Source organism: Sciurus carolinensis, chromosome 14 (genome assembly GCF_902686445.1).
Source record: "Sciurus carolinensis chromosome 14, mSciCar1.2, whole genome shotgun sequence".
In the NCBI taxonomy this organism is placed as follows: Eukaryota; Metazoa; Chordata; class Mammalia; order Rodentia; family Sciuridae; genus Sciurus; species Sciurus carolinensis.
Window position 1 is genome coordinate 26,433,474 of NC_062226.1, and position 22,074 is coordinate 26,455,547.

At 38.1% G+C, this 22,074-nt stretch overlaps 1 long non-coding RNA gene across 1 annotated transcript; it reads left to right on the forward strand.

Annotated features, from left to right (window-relative positions):
• Nucleotides 1-1,834: 1,834 nt before the first annotated feature.
• LOC124964716 (uncharacterized) lies at nucleotides 1,835-20,513 on the forward strand. The gene is made up of 4 exons (XR_007105020.1): nucleotides 1,835-1,969; nucleotides 16,146-16,365; nucleotides 17,753-17,828; nucleotides 18,716-20,513. It is a non-coding gene; the product is annotated as an uncharacterized LOC124964716 (long non-coding RNA).
• The last annotated feature ends 1,561 nt before the right edge of the window (nucleotides 20,514-22,074 follow it).

Genomic DNA, 22,074 nt, shown 5'->3' on the forward strand with positions numbered 1-22,074 from the left:
GAACTAGTTTTTTGGCCCATGTCAAACAATTTTATCTCTTGATAAAGGAATTATCTTGCTTATAGTTATAATTCTTTTGTTTGATCTTCCATTATTTCAATTTATATTTTCAATAATTTTTAAAATTTTTATATTGTGTGTGTACATAGAATATCTTTTATTTCTTTCTCTAATACTTCAGGAGTTTTAGAGAAGAGCTATATTAATTTGTGATTTTCAAGAAAATAACCATGTGTTTTATGCACACACACATAAAACTTCATTCCAATTGATGTTTTCCCAATTATTTGGTTAGTTTATATAATACTGTTAAATTATATCACTTTTTTGCAAGTAGTATTTTCATATGTACTTTTCTGTGCCTAAGTATTCCTATATTGTACTATTTTATATTATACATTGTACAACAGTATATAGTACAATGTATATTAATATATTATATTATAAAACAATCAAGTAAACTAAATAATAGTATTCCATACCAAGTAGACCATGTTGAAATTTATTTCTTGTTTTTCTATTTTGTTCCCTTAATTTGTCCTATTTCATTATTGTGCTTCAAACATGTATCTACACACAAACAGTAGGTTCTTATTATTCAAAGTGCTTACATTCTATAAAGTCACTGCAAACGGTGAATTTAGCAAATTTTGAATGGTAGCCCCTGGGCAAAATAAAGGTCAGGTTCCTAAGAGCCTCTGATTGCAACATTTCATCAATCAATCAGCACACAACTTTGTTTTGTGGGTGTATCTGCATAAAGACATCGAATTATTTACATATATAATATTTTATAATAATGTTTGTATTTAATACATTTTGTGAAATATATGCATATCATACATATTATAAAAATGGATCATATGTGTATGATGTATCAACTTTGAACTCAATGCCAGCAGTACTGTACCTCAAGTCTGAATGAAGTTTATCTAACACACGTATTTCTTTACAGGACGCATTGCTGCCTTCTTGCATTTAGGAACACTGAACAAAACTTCAGCACTATGCGTGGTACCATTGTAAACAGGGAAATTACTCAAAAAAGAACATGAGAAGTGGGAAAAACATGGTACTAAATGTACCACAGAAAAGACACTTGTTTACAGTATAAGAACTGCAATAAGAAGGCAGAGCATTGCCTCGTGTGTCCTCTGTTGGCAATGCGCAAGTCAGTCAATCAAATTTTTTTGGCACTCATCTGCAAATGACAGTGAAAGCACTGTTGAGTATTGATTTTCAGGTTACAAATAAATTTCAGTGAGTAGGGGAATTTGCAAATACAGACTTCATGAATAAAGAGGATTGTGTGTATGCATGTGTACAGAATTGTCAGACTGGACTCCTCTCATTGCATTAAAATGATTCTTGGCTATTTTGAGGGTTTATTTTCAGAAGTATGCTTCTTCCTTTACTTGTCTTAGTTTTACATTCATCAGTATGTTTTACGTTGCCCTTCTTACTCTTTACATACTCCATCATACAGTAATCAGTGAATTTAGTATGTGCTCCTCCCTTCCCTATTATCTCCATCTAATAGATGGAAAATCTAAGGTACAAACACCTTCAAGGTCACCCAACTATTTAGAGGCACAGTCTGGATTCAAACATGGGCAGTGTGGTTCCTCAATCAACTATGCAAATAAACCACACCCAGTTCCCTCTATCTCCCACCCGGAAATCCTACCTTGGCTGTTGGGCTCCTCTCTTTCCCACCCTGGCTTTTCCTGCTTTAATAGTGGGGACTACATTTCCCAGCATGCCATGCTACCATCATTCCTACCCACCTCTCCCTTCCTGCCCTGTTCCTGGCCCCTGGCTTCCTTCCTGGAATGGGCAGAGGAGGCCAGGATGGGAAGATGGATGAGCACAGATGATGGAATGCAGTGTTGCCTGATTCTTAATGTGGTACAGAGCAGAAAGAATCACTGTCTATTTTCTGTTTGCCAGAGATCCTGAGTCTTTTGTTGTAAGTAAAACTATGGGGAAGACCTAAAGTATCTTACTACTTCCTTCTTTATTTTTATTTTTTTTTTTGTAAGAGGCATTCTGATCTGTATCATGCACTTAAGTCTGGATACATTTTTCTTATTTCATCTCTATGTGTCTTATAGGGTTAATATCTTTAATATTTTGATGTATTATTTCTCATTTTCAGCTTTTAAGGCTTTTTGAAAGAAATTATCATTAAAAGTATGTTGGTGAAAGCTTTGCTAGTCAACATTTTAAATTCCAAGCAGGTTCTCCCTATTATTTTCTCTGTTTATCTTTGTAAGATTTTTCTAAAAATAAGCTCTTCTGAACCTTGAGTGATATGTTTTCTTCTTTCTTTTATATTGCAATCCTTTTTTACTGTCTCTGTTTTGATCCCATCTCTGTTCACTCAAGTTGAAAAGAGGATACATTTTATACATGACTGCTGTTTCCTCCTAAACAGAATGGGTGGATCCTTGGGTTTTTTTTTTTTTTTTTTTTTTTTTCTTCATCGTTTGGCTTCTGGATGCTCATTCTCTGTTTTACTGCTGGTACCCAGAGGAAGGTGGCAGGGATGTCAGCATGGACCGTCTTCCAGTGTGAACTTCATCAGTGTTGGATACCTGTACCATGCCCAGCACTCTGTCTCCAGCTTTCTCTCCCTGGGTCACTAAAAGCATGATTTTCATGCTTCCTGCCTTTTGCCATTGACCCTATATCACAAAGAAGTCTCACCATCTGACTGCTTTTGGGTAGCACCTCTACAAACTGGGAATGCTGTCCCTCTACAGCTGTGGGTGGGTGTCCCAGTGTAGCATCCCCCCTCTTTCCCATCATCTGCCCCTGCCCTGGGTCCTCCTTCCTTCAGCTGAGAGAATTTCTGCCAGGTTTCCCCTGCGCTTGGTCACTTCCCTTGCTCCTGTCCTACTCTACTCTTCCTGTGAGAAGGTCCTCAGAGTTCAAGAAAAGCTACCAACGAGTTTTCTGATTTCTCAATGCCAGTGCAGAACTGTTGGTGGGAACCAGAGAGGCCTTTCAGGGACCTGCACTCAAGTCTTTCGTCTCCATCAATAGCTTTAAGTTACCCTGAGTGTGTTTCAGACATTGTCCTGGCCACTTTCACTCATGTGGCCTCATTTAGTCCACTACATATTCCTTTAAACTACTTTATCATCCTTACTTTATAGTTAAGTAAACAAAGGCTCAGAAGAGTGTGCTAAGTTTGTATAGCCAGTTGGAAATGAAGCCAGGAATTAGAACTCAATTTTCTCATTGAAGTGTGCTACTTTTTTACCACCCTTGATCCCTGGCTAATTATCAGGCATGCAGAAACTTAAGTTCTTTGCTTTGATGGCAAATGGTTTTGTCACTTTCCTGCTACTTGACATTGAGAAAGTTAATCAGTTTTTGCTTTAGTAAAATGGGAATGATAACAATTGATTTTCAGAGTTCAGGAGAGAAACATATCAGGAATTTCAGACTCAAATGGCTTTAGGGATGTGGCAGGTGGCATAAATAGGTGAGGTGGCCTTGTGTAAAAGACCTGGCAGTGTTTGTAAAACCTGTAAGGACTCGTACTGCACGCGTCAGATTCTACCTACTAAAACTCTCTGGGATGATTCCATGTATCCACTGGAAGAGCTAAATATGAAAAATACAGAAAATAAAAAAAAATACCATGTGTTGTTGATTGTGTGTTAGAGTTGCAGTTCTCATATGTAGATCAATGGTGGGAATGTAAGTTGGTGTCAGTACTCTACAAAACTCTTTCACTAAATCTACTAAAGCCAAGCATGCCCATGACTTTGACCCAATATTTCAACTGTTGAGTGTACACTCAAAGGAAATGAGTATAGAGGAATATTCACAGCAGCACTACTTACGATAACCCCAAACTGGAAACTGTCATCAACATTGCAATGGATCAACAGTGGGTGGAATAGTCACTCCATGAAATGACACAGAACAGTGAGAACATAGCTCATGAACATAAACTGAGCAAAAGAAAGCTAGAGAAGAATTCATATTGCATGATTCCAAGTATTTTTAAAAGTATGAAGAAAGATCCGGTGCTCTAGGGGCCCGGTGAGGGGGTAGTAGGTGGAAGAGAGTTTGAGAGGCTCCAGAACACTGCTGCTGATCTGTTTCTGGACCTTTTTGTGGGTGTCGTGAAAAACCAGTCATTGAGTTCTATGTTTAATGATTGTGAAAAGATTTTGTGTATATATTTTTATGTTGAATATAAACATTTTGAAAATGGTAATAATGACAGACTCTTCTTCAAAACAAAAGAACCAGTTGGGCCAAACATAGGTGTCAACTGGCTGTGTGTTTCTCACTTTCCCCTCATGTTCCCCCAGCTGTGGCTATGGAATAGGACAGATTCCCCATTTCTGCTTGATAGGTTTGTCAAATAAGCAATGAGAGGGCACTCAATGTGGTAGGTGTACAGAATAAAGACCTAACTATTGAATGCAGGAAGAGGGTTTCAAGAGCCTTTGTGTCAGTATCCTACTGTCCTGAGGTCTTCTGATGTACCTTAGTCTCCCCACGTGTGTGTGTGCGTGCGTGTGCGCGTGCGTGTGTGTGTGTGTGTGTGTGTGTGTGTGTGTGTGGTATGGGATTGAGCAAACTTCGTCCCAAGCCATTCCTAAGGGAGGTCCTGCATTCTTAGCCTGGAGCAGCATGGGCTGGGCACCTGGGCAGGCAGCAGGTGGTGACTACTTAGGAGACTCCTGTAGGACAGTGGGGTTGTTGCCATCCAGAGGGAGGAGGACTCTCCAGTAACTAGTGCATCACACTCAAATCAAGAATCTTAACCCCAACAATAGAAGTTCAGGCTGGGATCTTATATTTTGCTAGAAAGTAAACCATAGCTTGTATTGTGAAATTAATGTTCTTTATAACATTCTGCTGAATGGCAGGATCTGGATTTCAGCTTGGATCTTCTGAATCCCACAGTGCGGCTCCCATTTAAATCAACCTGGAACCCCGCTTTGGACATTTACTCATCTCCCTTCTTTCCCCTCCTTAGTGCCCCCTCCCACCCTAACCTGAAGCTCTCCAGGTCCCTACTTCCCTCCTTGCATCACTGAATGAGAGAAAAGCCCAGATCCTGTGTACAGTAGTGACAAGTCTTCAAAGGACTTCCTGTGGCTGCAGAAAGGGCACCTGCTGGAGAGAGATTGGCACCAGGCTTCATAATTTCCTCCCTTTAGAGTAAGCACACTTTAGTTGGCTGGGTCCCCTTGCTTTCTTAGCAAAAGTCATTCTCCTTCAAAGCAGAACTGCTGAGGCTCCATCAGAGCCCTTTCATGATAAGACCATCTGCTCCTCCCCTGAGCAGTCTTCTTGAGACCTAGCCCTGTCCCTGCTTTGCTAAAGAATGAAAAGGAAGTCTTGGGGATACCAGGAGGAGGCCCAGGATGCCTAAGAGCAGGTGCTCTGGAACAAGCAGAATTGTTTGTATACTGACTTCAGTACTTTCTCACTGTGTGCCTTTGTTCTCCCTGAGACCCTGATTCCTCAATTGTGAAATCAGGATTTTAATATTACTGCAGAACTGTTTGGAGAAATCCATAAAACTTGGGCTATCAACAGTTAAAACATAGGGTTGACATTTTAAAACTGTGGTCCATGCTTCCTCATTCAGAATCACACATACTAAAATGTAGAAAGATTCCTGAGTTCATTCCTGCCTCATAGAGTCAGGGTTTCTGGGGCAGAGCCCAGGAATCTATATTTTAATAAGCTTCCTGGGGAGACACAACTATAAGAAAGAAGTGTGTTCTATGGTATGGTAAGCAAAGGGGCCCAGGAAGCATAAAGCAAGGTCCCCTAAAGGGTCAGCAGTCACTTCTGTTAATGCTCGAGCTGAGCCCTGTAGGTTGCATGAGAATTGGCTTCTTTAAAAAAGAGATTGACATCCAAAGCTTGTTGCTGGAAATGTGAACATAAAATCAGTGGAAGGAAGAGTCATCCGTATCAGAGAGAGGAAAATCAGAAGAAAACATTCCACACCCCAGTTGGAGCACCTCGGGTCATAGACTCTCACTTCTGCTGGCCTGCTCCAGAGAAACTAGAAGCTGCTGAGGTATAGGATGGTTGAGGTCTGATTATCCTTGATACCTGTTGGATTGGTTTTCTGTACATTTCTATCTCCCATACATCTCATCAATAAATGCTAATTACCACTTGAATGTGGTGTAGGTTTTTTGCAACATAAAAATTTTGCTTACACACCATGCTAAGAGGTTTATAATTTAACATGCAAAAAGAAAATGTGTAGCTAGAGCAGATAGTAATGTTCACCTAAATGCAACCATTCTTTGCAGCCACCTATTTTTTAATGACAGTTCATCTCCCACAGTGGAGACTGGGTGTACTAGATGTTCACTGTTTCAGACTCAGTTGCACCAAAGGAAGTGTCACGTGATTTAGATCTGGCCAATAAGGCATAAGGGGATGATTTTCTTTGGTCCTAAAAAGAAAGAGAGAGACGTGACCTCCTCCATTCATTCTTTTATGCTTTTGTCCATGTGTGAAAATGTGATTTTTAGGAGACCCGGCAGCAATCTTGTGCCCAAAGATAGAAAACCAAAAGAATTTCAGAGAAATCAGTGCAGGGCTCTGACATCGCCATGAACTGAACAACCTCCCACTTGGCTAACTTTAGATCTAGTATTTGTGAGAGACCAATTATCTTTATTCTTTCCGATGTTTTTAGTTGGTGGTGGGGAGACTTTACTGATAAACGATCCATGGAAGAGTTTCAATAAAGAGACGTGCATGACAAGTTACGTGTTTTGTAAAGATTCCAAGTTGAGGTGTGGAGTATGTTATTGAATGGGGCAATGAGGGACAGAGGTAAGGAGACCAGGAGGGAATCTTTGGTAGTGATCAAGGCAAAAGGAATATTCCTGAACACACTCTCCTCTGTACTACACCAGTTCTATGAGCATCAGTTTTCCTGTCATCTAAAACTTCTACTGGGTACTTTTTTTCAAATGACTTCCTTTTTAAAAAAAAGAAATTGTCTATCATATTTTTGTGCTCATTAGTTTTTCAAATAGGTTGTTCAATAAATAAGGACTTGTCTCCATTTTTAATAATGGCAAGCTAAATTTGGAGACTAATACTCTTGTTGAGAATTATTAGTAATCCAGATTACAAATATTTAAAAAAATCATCCATTTGTAAGTTTTGGAGAGCTACTAAAGCAGCCAAGACTTGAGGGTCCAGGATCCTTAAGGAAAGGGACCACAGAGACGTTCTGTGACAAGTTCCCCCTGGAGCAACTTACAAATTTACAAGCAGCATATATGAGACTCAGAAGCTCATCAGCACTCAGCAGTCACAAGTTTGATGAGACTAAGTCAGAGTGCAGGGCCTACGAAACACCAGAAATTTTCAGTTGGGACTACCAGAGGACTAAAAGTGTAAGAGGTTAGTCAGAAATAAACCAGTTCTTTCAATGACTAAAGCCAGCATCAAATCAGTTTAATGTCTTTTTGCAATAAAGTTCATTCCTCATAGCCTGATATTAGTTTAGACTTTCATGGTTTCTTTCCTTGAATCATGGTGATTTTTCTCCAGAGATAAAGATATAGTAAGAAAAATAACAGTGATACTTACTTACTATATAGAAAGCATTTATTGGTACTAGCTTACTAGATTCTTACTACTACAGGAAGAGAAATATTGCAATCCTAGTTATCTATAAGAAAACTGAGTCTCAGAGAGTTAACTAACTTGCCTAAGGCCCTGAAGCTAGTATAGTCACCCTTTGGTGTGTATGAGGGACTAGTACCAAAGTCTGCAGATGCTCAAGATCTTTAACCTTAAATGGTGCAGCCTTTGCATATAACCTACGAACTATGCACATCATCCTGTATTCTTTATTTATATTACCCATAATACCTAATGCAATGCAACTCCTATGTAAATTGTTGCATTCTGTATTACCTAGGTAATAATAGCAGGGAAAAATAATCTGTACATGGTCTATGTAGACACAAGGTTTTTTTCCCCTGAATACTTTTGATCTGTGTTTTGTTGATATGGAGAACTGACTGTACATAATAGATAGCATACTCCTGTGGCTCGAGTCTACCTGCTTACTGCTTTTCTTGTTCATTTGTTTCTAGCTGACCTTGTATTCAAGCATGCACCAGTGCTAACTTAGCAAAGTGCCAGTTGTGCCTGGATCTCACAGCCATTGCTTGTGCCCATCTTTCAGGTCAAAGGACTTCCTCTTTTAGACAGCAACTACCAAACTTATGTCTCTGGGATTGGATCTTATTTCCCAGGGCTTATAGTGGTCCATTCTCTTTCTGAGGTTTCTTGGTACCTGCAGTTTCAACAGCCCACATTCATCCATTTTCTTCTTCTGCTGTGAAGCAACAGTACCAGCCACTCTTTGCATTCAATCTTTTCCTTGCTTTTCAGCAGACAGCTATCTTTCCTGAGTTCATCATTCAATTTTTCTGATGTTTATTTCAATAAAAGACAGTGCATCTTGTTCCATTATTCAGATGCAGCTCTAGGCCAGGGCTAGCAAACTGTTTAAACTTCAGATTTTCTCTCCAATAAATTGGTAGTGGCTCCCTGGGACACGATCATTAGAAGAATCATGAGACATGGGCACACTCAGGGTGGAGCCTGCAGTGCTTGATGAATGATGTCTGATGTGAGCACAGATTATAAGGCAGGGGGAGGCAACTCTTGCCTCATATATTGGTCTCCATTGCGCTATGCTCTGGGCAGTTTCACCTCACACACCTCAATTTTGTTCCTAGAAAACTCTGTGAAGAACTGTGTTTGATATTGAGATTTCCTTCTGGTAGCAGTTTCACAGGGAGTGATAACCACTGGTCATGGTGGGGTCTTTTAAAACTTGATGCTCGGGTTCAACTACTAGGAAAGGTCAGAGCAGAGATATACCCCAAGAGTGCTCAAACTCACTTCTCCCCACATTCGGCTACCCTCAGATGTCTCTCTATAAGGCTTTCTACAGCTGACTATGGCTTATAAACTGAGAACTTATATACTTAATCTGACAAAAGATTTTTTTTTTCTGAACTGTGACTATTTTTATATGAGAAGCTTAGCAAGGCTATAAAAATGGAATCACATTTAGTTACACATCTAATGAATCGCCTGCTTTATTGAAAAAAAAAAATCAGGTTACCTGAAATGAGGATGTTCTCTGAACACCAAGAACATATCTTTTGCATAAAAAAAAAAAAAATGTGTGAAAGAGGAGAACTCACACCATTCTCTTGACGGTGGCTGGGGCACCTTGAGGCAGGTTTTCTTTTCTTATTAAGTCTCTGAAGTATTTCCTTATAAGCCTCTCTCCTCCCTACCTTCAAGTTCTTCTCTAATAAATCCCTGCTATGTGCTCAGTTTTACTTTCTTTGCAACTTCAATTACTTTCTTCTCTCAGCGAGGAGTTTCAGTCAAATTTACAACTTGTAGCCCTGGAACTTCCAGAAGAGTAATTTCATGTTTACAAACCAACCTCTACTTTTAAATTGGGAAAATGAAGCTGTTTGCTTACCTACATCACATGATATTATACACCTTAATCCATGCACAATGGAGATATTCGTTAATGGAGGCTTCTTACAGCATACTAAGAATGGTAAAGCCTTGGAAAGTTGGAACTGGAAATAGAATAGTCACATAATTCACCTGTTTTCTTTAAATAAGTTCGGTGAGTGAGCCCTGGAGAGTAAAGCAGAATATGAATACTACCGTGCTACAAAGTGGTAGGAGGAGAATTTGAACCCAGGTCCCTGAAGTCAAAGTCCAGAGTGTTTTTCTCCATGTCATGAAATCTCTTATGATCTCTGATTCTGCTCATTACAGGATATACATCCAAAAGCTGTGTTTCCTCTTACATTTATGTACTGAATATTACTCTCTTGATATTAGGTTGAGCAATGAATAACATTAGACAATATCTGAAAGAACAGAGAAGTTCATTTCACCTGAACCTAGAGAAGTCTGGAAGCAGTAGCTGAAGGCTTACATGGTTACTCTATCATCTTTGGCAGTCGAGTCTTCTTTCCCCTCACTGTTTCATTTGCCCTAAAGAGTGGTACTCATCTTCCTGGACAAAGACGGCTCCTAGAACTCCAGTCACCACTTCCACATTCTGGGCCTGACATCTTTGAAGGTGGTTTTCCAGAGCTGCTATTGGTCACTGGCATCTCTGATTACCTGTTATTGGTGGGAATTTATTCACAGGGCTACAACTAGCTTAAGGGAGTCTAAGAAATATGCCCTTGATTCTATAGGTGTCCTGGGACCAGCTGAGAATTAGAGATTCTGTGCAAAGGAAGGAAAGAATGGATATTGTGGGAGGCAATTAGCAGTCTTTGCTCCAACATCAAAGCTCACTGCTTAAATGACATTTCATAGGCAAAATATATAGTAAGCACATGGATCTTTAATTCAATGAGATTTTCCACCCATTATTGCATTTAATCCTCAGATCAAGCTTATCATGTAGGTACTTTAATTTATCTCATTTTACAGATGAAGAAACTGGTGTGGAGAGAGGCTTAAAGATTTGCCCAAGCGTTACCCAGCAAATAAGTAGAAAAGCCTGAACCAGAGCCCAGCCTCTTCTAATATCAAAATTCAGGGCTCTTTCGGTTCACAGAAACTACAGGAACTGAGACAGTGCGTTTACTGGCCTCCCTAGAGTGGCGGAAGGTCACTCTGAGGAACTTGGCCTGTCTCTGTCAGCCCATGGTCCACAGGGAATTACTGGCCTGACAACTTTCCCAACTAGATTAAATATCTGGAGGTCTGTGCCACTTTTTTTGGACACATTATTGTTTTTATTTCTAATGGTGGTCATTTTTAAGCCAGTTCAATACCTTCTTTACTTTTGAAGAATGTTCAAAACGGGTGAATGTTCTCAGAAATGGAGAAAAAGACAAAGTGGGAGGAAAGGACAGGGGCGATAATCATGTTGAGGAACGCTCAGTGCAAGGCTTTCTCTTCCTTACCAGTCCCTCGCCTGCTGGTGTCTCTCCCTGAGCTAAGACTCTGGTTGACCTTCTGTTTCCTCGGGGGAGTCAACCCGGTGTCCTCACTGTGGCACACAAAGCCTTGCCGAGCGCGGGCACTGGTGACCGCTTCAAAGCCTCGCTCTGCTCCTGCTGCGTGCTCACTTCACCTGCAGCAGTAAACTGCTGTCACTTGTGGGACCGTGACACTGCCCTTGGTCTTGTGGCCACAGAAAAAAGGTTGATAGAGATGCTCATCAGATCCAAGGAGTACTAATCCAGTGGCCTTTTGTAGCTACTTCCTGCTTTGTGCCCAGGTTTCATGTTGCCTTGCTTGCATCAAGAATATCACATTTTGAACGTTCTCTTTGGATTTCTTTTTTTTTTCATGTTGTATTTTTATTTTTATTTTTTATTGTAAACAAATGGGATACATGTTGTTTCTGTATTTGTACTTGGAGTCATACCATTTGTGTGATCATAAATTTACATAGGGTAATGTTGTTCGATTCATTCTGTTATTTTTTCCCTTCCCCCCACCCCTCCCACCCCTCTTTTCCCTCTATACAGTCCTTCCTTCCTCCATTCTTGCCCCCCTCCCTAACCCTAACCCTAAACCTAACCCTAACCCTAACACTAACCCCTCCCACCCCCCATTATGTGTCATCATCCGCTTATCAGCGAGATCATTCGTCCTTTGGATTTCTTATTTACACTTGTCTGTGCTCCCATGCAGTGGCCTGTAGCTTTCAGATTATAAACTAGCCGACACTCTCTGTATGAGACGTGAGTTTTTAGTGTTGGGCTATGGTTTCTAATTCCTTCATCCCAGCCACAATGTACACCCTTCAGAACACACAGTTGTCCTACCTTTTGTGATCATCTGTTCTGGGTCAACTTGGCTAGGCTATTGTCCCTGTGATTGAATGAAACTCTAAACTGGGTGTTGCTATGAAGGTATTTTATAGATGAGATTAGCATTAGCATTCATAATCGATTGACTTTAAGTAGAGAATAATCTCCTAGATAAACTTTTGAGGGGGTCTTATTCAAACATTTCAAAGTCATTAAGAGCAGAACTAAGTTTCCTCGAAGAAATTCCACTTGTGCATTGCAGCTTCAGCTTGTGTTCAAGAAATCCAGCCTGTCCCTCCCTACAGCCTACCTATGGATTGCAGACTTGCTTACTCTGTCTCTGGAAGCTCTAATAATTCCAGCAACATCCATCTATTGCATTGATGTTTTTCTAGCAGAACTCTAATATACCTGTCTCACAATCAATTCTAGTTGTATTTGTTAAAATTAACTGGATATAGGGCTGGGGAGATAGCTCAGTTGGTAAAGTGCTTACCTTGCAAGCACAAGACTGAGGGTTCGATTCCCAGCACCACAAAAAAAAAAAAAAAAAAAAAAAAAAAAAAATTAACTGGATAGAAGACTGTGCAGAATCTATGATATTTTTTGAATCTGGCTTTTCAGAAGTAGTCTTACTGTTAAACCATTCAGAAAGTTCCAGACTTGGCTGCACATCTGCCCTTTAGCACAGTGTTTATCAAAGAAAGATTACATAAGAAAGGTGAGCTTCTCTTAGTACATTTATTCTCATTCTAATATCATGTGCTTTGAAAATTTTTGTTTTTTAATTCCTAAAATGAGTCTTTTCCTTAAACATGTTGCTCATAGTAGGGCAAACTCTCTACTATTTTTCCATCTCTCTTTCCTTCATCTATTATTAACAAGAAAAGAATATCTATTAACATTCATCAACTCAACATTTTAATATACTTCCTAAACAATAGAACAGAAATAGGAAACAAGAAAGGAGGGAGAAGAAGAGGAGAAAATTATATTCTCTTTAAAAAATATGAGAAATCTATAGAAATATATGTAAATTTAATGCAAGTAGTGATCAGAGTTATAAAATGTTTAGCAAATTTATCTGGATAAAAGAAACATATTTTAAAAATTATTATCACTTTTATTTACCAGAAATAATCAGGTATTAAGCGTAACATAATATAATGTTAGATGGTAGTAATTTGTCCAGGAATAAATCCTTCCAAAAAGAAAAGATGTGTAACTCTTTTATTGACAAAATTTTAAAATAATAAAAGAAAACAATAAAACGATATGCCATTTAAATGGATAGAATGGTTCAGTAGCAAACATATATAAATACTTCAAATTTAATTGCATAGTCCTGCTATTCCAGACAGTATCTCCATAGGGTTGTTTTTCATTTTTTGACAAAGTAACTGTAAAATTCATATGACACACACATGCATACACACACACACACACACACACACACACACACACAGGACAGAGACAAACTAATATAGCTTTTGAAATTTAATTTTTTATTTTGAAATAATTATAGATCACATGCAGTTATAATAAATAATAGAGAGATTCAATAAATCTTAACTCATTTTCTACCAATGCTAATATCTTGCAAAACTAGAATGCAATATCACAACCAGACAGTGAAATTGTTGCAGACAAGATGTAGAACATTCCCATCACCACAAATATCCCTCATGTTGCTCTTTTGTAGCCATGCACACATTGTAGACATTACTCCTCTCCCTTCAAATCCTTACTCCCTAGAAACCACTATTCTGTTCTCTATGTCTGTAAGTTTTTCATTTCAAGAATATAATACAAATTGAATCTTACGGTGTGTAGTCTGGAATTTGATTTATTCATTGGATATAAATCTCTATGTACTGATAGTTTGTTCCTTTTTATTTCTGAGGTAGTATCCCATGGTATCACAATTTAATTATTCACCTATTGAAGAATATCTAGGTTATTTCCAGTTTGGAGCTATTACAAATAAAGCTACTATGAGCATTTTTGTACAAGTTTTAGTGTGAACATACATTTTCTTTTCTCTGGAAAAAAGGTCATTGGGTTGTATGGTTGTTGTGCAATTACTTTTTAAGAGACTGTTAATTTTTTTTTCAGAATTTCTATATCATCCATTTTACATTTCTACCTCATTTTGTAGTTGTTTGTTTTTTGCTGTTGAACTTTAAGGGTTCTTTATATATTCTAAACACTAGTCCTTTGTTGGCTATGTTGTTCTCATGTATTTTCTCTGAGTCTCTGGCTTTTCTTTTCATCATTTTAACAAGGCCTTTTTTAGAGCAAAAGTTTTAAATTGTGCTGAAGTTTGAGTTATCAACTTTTCCTTTTGTGGATCTTGTGTCTACTGTTGGAGAACTTTTTGCCTATCACTAACTCCCAAAGATTTTATCCTGTTTTATTCTCAAATTTTAATAGTGTTGTGTTGCTTTAAGTCCTTGACCGATCTGAGTTAATTTTTATACCAACTATGAGTTTCAAACTGAAGTTTATTTACTGATTTATTTATTTTTGCCCATGGATGTTGAATTGTTTAGCACTGTTTATTAAAAATGTTATTATTTCTACATTGAGTTGCTTTGATACCTTTGTAAAGAAACAAACTGTGCATCTGTTTCTGACTCTGTAATTGATTCCATTGATTCATGTGTCCATTTCTCTTATAATACCATGTAGTCTTGATAACTATAGGTATATAATGAGTCTTGGTAGCTGGATCCCTCTTACTTTAATACTGCTTTTCAATATTGTTTTAGATATTCCCATTCCTTTGACTTTCAACATACATTTTAGGCTAAACTTTGCTATATCTGCAAAATAACTTGCTTGAGCTTGTTTTGGGAAAAACAATATCTATATGTATTTTAATTCAATAACATAGTATGTTTCTCCACTTATTTAGATGTTCTTTGATTTTTAAAAAATTAAAAATTTGTGCTATCTATCAAGCATCTTACTTCTCAACTGTGTGAGAAGTATTCTATATGATAAGCACTGGTTTGGTGAGGGTTGGGAACAGAAACCATACCTCACCCCCTCAGCAGTCTCTAACACCAAATATAGTGTATAGACATATTGTGAAGTGGATGACCGATTCTGAAATTGACCTCTACAATCGGGAGATTTCTTTAACTAATTCAACTTCTTCTCTTCACAATGCATTGCTTTACAAGTCACCTAGTTTTTTTAGCTTCCTAAGAGTTTGCCTTGCTGAATGAAGCCATTTGATTTCAGTGTGGATCCATGGTTTATGGGAATACATTTATTGCTCTTTGAGTTTGATTCATTCAAGGTAACTAACATCCACCTTGAACAATATTGTACAGTTTGTTCTCAATCCATAGCCCCTTACTAGGAATTATCTTCTCATTAACCAGAGTATCTATTTTCTTCCAGAAACAGTTGTATTATCTAGAACACAACAGTATACCCTAGATTATAAAATCATTTTTGTTTGGTAACCATGTAAATTCCATTTAAGGATTTCAAGCTGTGACATCAAGAACACTGAACTAGTGAGATGCAATGGTGCACACCTGTAGTTCCAGCTACTTGGAAGGCTGATGTTGGAACCCATGAGTTCAAGATTAGTGTAGGCAAGACCATAGGACCCTATCTCAAACAAACAAGGAAACTTAATTGATGGTCAAGAGGTCTTGGACTTGTCCAGATGGCCTTACACATATCACACACATTTTCTTAACCTCAAATTCCTCATCTGTACGATGGAGGAATTTGGACTTAATCACTGTAAGAACCCTTTGGGCTGAAATTTTGTGATATGAGAAGTCATGTAGCTTCTGATCCACTGTATGCTGACTGATATAATGTATTTTCCCCACTAGTAATTAGGAAACTAGAGTTCTGAAGGTGACGTGATTTGTACAAAATTACTCAGAACACCTGAATATAATTTAAAATTTTCACTCATTCTTGTAGTCAGTGTATTTTGAAGAATTTGTTATATGACTGGCTCCATTATGGGAGCACATAATCCAAAAAGGAACAAGAGGAAAACCCTTGCCTTCAAGGTGCTGATGGTTTACTGTGAGAATCAGTCATATAAACAGTGTGATAAATATTTTATCAAAAGGAAGTTCTGGATTCTTAGGAAGCAGAGGAAAAAGTCACTAACTGTCTGGGCTTATGGCAAATGGAGTCTGTTGTTGCAGAACTTGCCCACATGCATCAACTCTCTTGATCTCTTGATCATAACACCCTTCCCATGAGATACAGAATTTGTTTCCTTTCTTTTTTTTTTTTTTTTTTTTTTTGCAGTGCTGAGAATTTGAACCCAGGGCCTTGTGCATGTGAGGCAAGCACTCTACCAACTGAGCTATATCCCCAGCCCTGTTTCCTTTCTTAAATCGGGATCCTGAGCATGAAAAGGAATGTGGCTTCCTGGAGGCCACACAGCTGGGTAAGGAGCAGAGCCAAGAGGGGCAGAAAAGCTCCTTGGATCCTGCCGTGGTGTTGTCCCCACATCCACAATACTCAGGTAAGTTGTATCACAACAGTAAAGCAAGGAGGGCCCACCAGACACCTTGACATACAGGGAAAGGTCTTATTTATCCTTGTATCAAAGAGTTCTAGTGGGACCCCAAATTGCCTCCATCAGAATTTGGATGATTGAAGACATTTATGGTGGGCTGCTGACTATTCCCAAGAACATTTCAAAGAGAAAATAGATACACGTGATGACAAGGAAAGCAGTTGTTGTCCCAGAGGTTGGCGCTCCAACACCTCTCCATGAACAGTTTCCAGAACCGTAAGAGGAAAGTGAAAGAGCTATTTTCAGTTAGACTATCATGAAATCCTTTGGATTATAAGTTATACAATAGAGCAAAAGACAATCATGGAGTGGGACAATTTCCTTACTTTTGTGTAGAAAACAAGAATTTTGCTATGCTGAGGACTCTGGAGAGCATTAGCCCTTTAGGAAATTCAAGAAGCATCTTACCCTTACTGAGGAAATGAGGCTGTTCAGAAGTAGCTATGCCCAAGTCTTGTAGGGTCACTTGGTGATGGGGTTGGGAGGCAGGAGCAATGACTCCCAAGGTAGCAAGTTAAAGAGGACTTGCGGGAACATTTCACAGAGTGGACCAACACAAGACACTTTCATGTAAGATGCCGCCTGTTGTGTCCAGAAAGTATAGAGTAGGATGTGGGTGGCAACTAGAAGTAAATGAAGCATGAACTACATTTAGATTCCCAGCACCTACCATAGGCCCGGCCCATGACTTGTGCTCAATGAATGATTATTCAGCCATCTTCCCTCTAACAGGTCTCCACAGCCTTCTGGTAGCTCTGCACATCAATACTTTTCATTCTTATTTACTCTCTTCTTCTGTGAGATATCAACTTCCATTCTCCTTATGTATCAGTTTAGATTTTCAAATCCAAAAGATATTTGTGTCCCAATATTTAATTTCAAATATAATAAATGCATAATGATGAATGTTAGTCTGATTTATGAGAGTTGCAATATATTGAGTACCACTGGAACAAGATTTCCTTATCTTCTTTATGTCTTTAACATGTCCCTTTCTTTCTAAACCAGCAAACATGGAAAACATGTACAGTTGTCTGAAGCAGATACCCTTTTTTGAACAATCACCAAGAGGAGGCCACCATGCATAGGAATAACAAGAAGACATGATGACTTAAAGTCATTTTCTATTTCAACAAACACTTATTGAACCTCAGTTGTATACCTCCATATAGCCTCCGCTGCAGTGCTTGGTTTCACCTGTTGGTTTACCAGTTGCCCGCCCAACTCCCTCATGCCCACTCTCACTGAGTTGAGTTCTTCAGAGCTTTTGTAACCATAAGGCCTTTTCATGGCACTGGTAGGTGATGAGAGGCTGCTTTCTCTAATTCACTAGGGGTCAAGCTTCTGCAAAGCTCTTCTGATGTTCGTCAGCTTCAAATTCTCTCCTTGGAATAGGATCTGTTAATATGGTGAGTCACCTTTTCCTGTTAGACAATGACCTTCAGAAAGTATTTCAGTTTGTTTTTTGGATTTAGTTCAAGATTTTTTTGAAGCTCTCCTCCTCCCCTCATTGAGGTTCTAAGGATTAAAGAAGAAGAAAGGACTGCTGCTTAAAGAGAGCTGAGCTCTTCTGGTACTGTTCGTACCTAGCTGTGTTCTAATAAGGCTAACAACTCAAGTAAACTACTATTGATTGAATTTGTTCTGAAAGGTGACTTCAGATGGATACATCAGAATCTAGAGACAGGCAACCTGGTTTTGAATTCTGGTTCTGCCACCTCATAGCTGACTGACTTTAAACAATTGAACTTTTCATGCTCATTCTCAAGTGTAAATTGAGGGCTGTAATAAAGGTCTACACCTCAGGGAGGGATTGGGGATTAAGTGAGTTCATACATGGGAAGTTAATACAGTCATAGTAGTAACTCCTATCCCCTGCTGTGGAAGTAAATGTAATAACACTAGTCACAGAAGATAAGGAAGTAGCAGTAAAAATAAGACATACATTTACCCACCTATGATACAAAATAAAAATAAAAATATTCATATCAGATACAAACTAAATTTCAGTCTGCCTAAGAACATTTGTTGTCATGTGGCAATTTTTCAAGTGAAAATTTCAAAAAAATACTTACCTGCCGTCACCCATTTTCCAAGCCTTCCAAACAATATTCTAGAAACTCCAAATAATATTCGGGGGATTAATTCAACTTTCTAGGTAACTTGGTGTTGGGAAAATGGTGTGGTAGATAGAGAAAAGGATGTTTCTGACCACAGGAGAGTAGTAAATGGGCATTTCAAATCAATCACGTGTGAAATGAGTAGCAGCATGTCACTGAAAAACTCTTCTCTCTAGGAGTCTTGATAAGGTGGTTTTCTGGACCTCCAGGACTGTGGATCCAAGACTCGAGACCATGGTGAATTTGTGAAAATGATGCTGTTCTGAAGATTCATTATCAGTCCTGCCTTGGGACCATTCTTCCTGCTCCTTCATGTGCGGTGGCCCTTTCCTGCAGTCAGACTCCAACAGGTCACACTTCAATGCTAGTGGCATCTCCAAGCTCTCCAATCCACATGGAAACACTGTTCTTCCATGGCAGGCATGCTCTAGCATTGAAGCTTCCGAGGCCGTGTCTGTCTTATGCCGAGCTTATGCTGGCACCTAACACAGTGCCAGGCATATAGCAGGCGTAAGTTAATACGTGTTACATAATTTTATACTCCCCCCCAAATCTTAACAAGCCCAACCAGGAAGAATTAGCTTATCCTCCTTTTACAAACAATATGGAAACAAAGGAATTAAATAACCTACACCTTCTAATGCATTGCATATCATTTTTTACTCTGAAACACTATTTAAACTCCCATCCTCAAAAAAAAAAAAAAAAAAGAAAGAGAGAAAAGAAAAGAAAAATAAAGAAAGAAGTAAAACAAAAAGAAAGGCACTCCTTTGCACATATCCCATCTCCAACAGTTTCAAATCGTTTTAATCTGTCACTAGTAGTGGAGAAGGTCATGAAATTTCTCATTCCACAAAGGCAATTTAAAAGAAAGGAAAACCAGATAGTACATTCAGAATGAGGGATATTCTGATGTCTATTTTGAGGACAAGGTCAATTCAAGGTTAGAAGACAATGTAAGGAGTTGCCAAAAATGAGAAACACTTCCTGTACTTTAGGGATTATGGCAAAAGTCCGACCTGCCTGAGACATCCTTAGAAGTCTCCGACTTAATGGTTCAGTAACTGAGCACAGTGATCCGTTAAAAGATGCCATTTTTTTCAACACCGAACCACAAAGCAGCTAACCAGCTCCATGAGAACGTCCCAGACCCCACCTGGCAAAGCCAGAGACAGTGACCACCTGTGGACTTGGGCATGTTTCCTATTTCATCAATTTCTGCTTTCACTTTATTAGTTCTTTCTTTATAGGTGTTTAGACATATATTTTAGGTTTGTTTTACTGACATCTTTTACCATTTCTTCAATTCGATTAAAAAGTTTCCACTTCGATTTCTTGTTGATCAATAAATTGTATGCAGTTCTGTGTGTGTGCAGGCTTGAGTTTATATTTAGATGGCTACTTTGTTTTTGTTTACTTGTTTGAGGGGCATCTATTCTTAAGCTATCTTTTAATTTTATTGCATAATGGTTAGTAAATTCTATCTATAAAATTAATCTTTTGAATTTGTCGTAGATACATTTTATGATGATTGCACATGTATTCCAGAGTGATAAAGAGACCATTTATGGGAACAAGTTTTCTGTATATTATATCAAAATTATCAGCATGTTACTAAAGTTCATATATTTGGTTTTTGTTTGCTTTTTTATGGAGAGGTTTATTCAAGTTTTCAACAGCGATTTTGTTTCAGGTTTTTGTTTTGTAATTCTCTCAACTTTTGATTAACTATTTTGTATCTAAACTTGCAGCTGTACAGCAGTTATTTCAGCCTGGCTTCCTTCATCCACAGAGTGTCTTTGTTTCTTTCAATTATTTTCACTTCTGATCTTATTTTACATGATATTGACACAACTGTGTTTTATTGTCTATTTGTTGTTAACCATTTCTAACCAAGTATTTTCATTGTCTGTTCAGTGAAAATATTTTATTTGTTACTTGAAAAAAGTCAAACGCATATGTTTTTAAAATACAATCTGAAAGTCCGTTTCTTATAGGTGAGTTTAACTTATTCATGTTGATGGTGCTTATTAAGTTGGATTTGCCCTTGCATCTCAGTATGTGTTTTCGATTCACTATGCTAATTGCTCTCCCATTCATGCCTTTCCTTGTCTTTGTCAGTTTTTCTGTGTTCTTTCTTAAAAAACACACTCACACTATGTCTTATAGTAGTTTTCATTACATTTTGACAGTTTTATGGATAAAAAATTTACATATCATAAATTTTACCTTCTTTTTTGTCCTGGGGATTGAACCCAGGGGCGCTCTATCACTGATTCACACTCCCAACCCTTCTTATTTTTTTTATTGAGACATGGTTTCTATAAGTTGCTGAGGCTGGTCTCCAACTTAGAATCCTCCTGCTTCAGCCTCCCCAGTCACTGGGAATTCAGGTATGTGCTATTATGCCTTGCATAAATTTCACCCATTTAAAGTATATAATGTAATGGTGTTTATTACATTTATAGACATATGTAACCGTCACTATAATCCAACTTTAGAATATTTTTATCCCCACTGGAAGAAAAACCTTGTACCAAAGAAGAGTCACACTCCATCACCTTCAGCCCTAAGTGACCAGTAGCTACCCTTTCTCTACAGATTTGCCTAATTTGAACATCTCATATTAATGGAATTAAATGATATGTGGTCCTTTATAATAGACTTATTTCACTTAACACACTGTCTTTGAGATTCATTAATATTTTAGCAAGTATCAGTACGTCTTCATTCCTTTTCATCCCTGACATATTTTATCCATTCATCAGTTGATAGACATTTTGATTTTTTCCACATTTGTGCCATTATGAATAATGTTGCTATGGACATTTATGACTTTGTGTGGACATGTATTTGCATTTGTTTGGGGTACACACCTGGGGAGTGGAATTGCTGAATTATGCAGTAACTCTACTTTTTACCTTTTGAGGAAATGCCAAAGAATTTCTAAAGTGACTGTACCATATCCCATTGCCACCAAGAGTGCATGAAGATGCTAATTCCTCCACATCGTAACACTGGTTACTGTCTTTACTGAGTTGCATTTCACTGTGGTTTTGATTTGCATTTCCCTAATGACTAATGGTGTTGAACATCTTTTCCTGTGCTTATTGTCAATTAATATACTTCTTCAGAGAAATGACCATGGAAATCTTCTGGCCATTATTTTAATTGTGTCCTGCTCTCCCTCTCAATCCATATACCCAATCTGCAATTTACATTAAAGCAATCAATCAAAACATTAGAATCAACAGTAAATTTTCCTAATTTCTTATTTCCTGTACTTTGTCACTGCTTCATGTATCTCATGTCTATCTCCTGGCTTAATTTGTCTCCTTCTTGTAAAATATATTATAGTGATTTTTTTTCCTCCCAGAGATTGTGTCTTATACATTTTTTGAGTTCATCTATCTATCTCTGTAAATATCTTTTTTTTTCCCTTTGTTCTCCAGTGAGATTTTGACTGGTCATAGAATTCTAGTCTTGAAGTAATTTCCACCCAGGATTTCTTTGCATTTTTGTATGTAGCTAAAGC